Genomic DNA, 2,555 nt, shown 5'->3' with positions numbered 1-2,555 from the left:
AATCTCTTTTATGCAGTTCGTTGGTGAGATAACCTCGACGCCACCCAGTACTGGGGCGGGAGTTCGGGAGTATCGCCATAACTTGTATAACAGATGCTTTTCGAAGGTTGAGGTAGATGGTTTTTGAAGGTTTCTTGGTTATGTGTTGAAGGATGGATATAGCGGGATGTAGGATTTGCTAGATTTGGGTGAGATATTATGCTTCCACTGTATCCCCAACACCTGATTGCATAACCGGAAAGGTTTGGGAGTTTCATAGGTGGGAATTCTAGTAGCTCTAGTTCTTCTTCCATGGATATTGGTTTGAGATTGGGATTTCTTACCGATTATTCGTTCTTGATCCGTACCTTGTTGATTTATTTCTCTACCTTGATTCTAAGTGGCTTCTCAATTTATGGATATGTGACCATTTCAAGAGGAATGCATTCGTTCATTCTGTTCGGATGTGAAGACTATATGTTGCAATTTTCATTCTGATGGATTCAACTTCAATATTTGTCTATCAATGTGCTAATGAATGTCAACCTCTTTAGGATGGCTCCTCCAACGCACACGACTCCGAATCCTGATCCGCCACCACCTCCACCTCCTCCGGAGGCATGGCAAGCTGTGATGGCCGCAACCAATGCAAACACACAATTGATCATGCAAATTCTTCAAGAGCGCAATCAAGGCAACCAAGGGAATCAAGGCAACAATCAGAATCACTTTGCTACACTCAACCAGTTCCTTGCTAACGGGCCAAAGGCTTTCAGCAATTGTGTTGAGGCAACCTATGCTGACGATTGGCTTGTGGATCTGTGCAAGCATTTCGAGTGCAGTAATATCAGGCCTGAGGACTTTGTTAAGTTCGCTTCCTTCCAACTCAAAGATCAAGCTGCAGAATGGTTCCAGCAGTACAAGGATTCCATAGGTGGACGTGTTATCACTTGGGATGATTTCCGTCGAGATTTCCGAGCTCATCATATCCCTCAGAGTGTGGTTGAAAGCAAGCGTCAGGAATTCCGCTACCTGAAGCAAGGCTCTTTGTCTGTCTATGACTACAACAAGTTGTTTCAGAAGCTCGCCCGCTTTGCCAAGTAGGACGTACCTGATGAGAAGAGCATGATATACCAGTTCAGGGGTGGTCTCAGAGAAGAAATTCAGCTAGCTCTTGTCCTCTTTGAGCCCTTGAGATACGATGAGTTCTACAACATGGCACTGAAGCAAGAGGCTGCTCAGTTGAGGTGTGATGCTTCCAAGAAGCGGGTCAGAGATGTTACTCCTTCTTCCTCTACTCAAGTGGCCAAGCAGCAGAAGTATTGGCTTCCTCCTCCTCCGTTCCGTCAGCCGTATAAGCATAAGAGCAAAGGTGGTAGTGGTTCTTCCCACCCACCCAACCCTGGCTTTCAAAACAAGACTTCGTCTCAAGCTCCAAGATCGAGTGCTCCGTATCACCGTCCGCTTTCAAAGGTCAGATGCAACAAGTGCCAACAGAAGGGTCACTATGCCAACAAGTGTTTCAACCAGAGGCGTCTTCCTCCTCCTCCTCCTGTCAGATCGGCAAGTACAGCTGTGGTCAAGCATAACCCCAAGTACGCCAAGGTCAATATGGTGAATGCAGCTCAGGCAGAGGATTCATCAGATGTCATCATGGGTAACCTTCCTGTTAACGATGTTCCTGCAAAAGTTCTTTTTGACACCGGTGCATCGCATTGTTTTATCTTGAGACCTTTTGCATCTAAGCATGGGTGGTTTTCTCAAGTTATGCATAAGCCATTAGCAGTTGTATCTCCGGGTAAATGTTTGCTCGCTAACTACGAGGTTCCGGATATTTCTATCTCGATGGGTGATTTCAAGTTTCTGGCTTCTCCAATGATCCTTGGTAACTCAGATATTGATCTTATTCTCGGAATGGATTGGCTTTCTAAGCACAAGGCACATCTTGATTGTGTAGCCAGGCAGATTCAATTGACTCATTCGTCTGAGGATGTAATTGTCTTTGCCGCTCGGGACAATACCATCCGTCTGTTTTCTCTCAATGAGAAGGGTGAACTCAGTGCCATCTCGCAAATTCCAGTCGTTTGCGAATATCAAGACGTCTTTCCAGAAGAGCTTCCAGGAATGCCTCCGCACCAGCCAGTTGAATTCGTTATTGATCTTGAGCCTGGCACGGAACCTGTGTGCAAGCGCCCTTACAAGCTCGGACCTGAAGAGTTGAAGGAGCTGAAGAAGCAACTCGATATTCAAGAGAAAATGGGTCTCATCCGGCCTAGTTCTTCTCCGTGGGGTTGTGGTGTTCTTTTTGTGAAGAAGAAGGATGGAACGGACCGACTTTGTGTTGATTACCGTCCATTGAACAAGTAGACCATCAAGAACAAATACCCACTTCCCAACATTAACGAGTCGTTCGAACAACTCAAAGGTGCCCAAGTATTCTCCAAGCTTGATCTCCGTATGGGTTATCATCAGATTCGAATTCGTGAGCAAGATATTCCCAAGACGGCTTTCAGGACAAGCTTTGGTTCATACGAATACACTGTCATGTCTTTTGGCCTCGTCAAAGCTCCTCCGAC

The sequence above is a fragment of the Triticum aestivum genome, chromosome 3A, assembly GCF_018294505.1.
Source record: "Triticum aestivum cultivar Chinese Spring chromosome 3A, IWGSC CS RefSeq v2.1, whole genome shotgun sequence".
NCBI classification, from domain to species: Eukaryota; Viridiplantae; Streptophyta; class Magnoliopsida; order Poales; family Poaceae; genus Triticum; species Triticum aestivum.
This window is presented reverse-complemented; position numbering follows the sequence as displayed.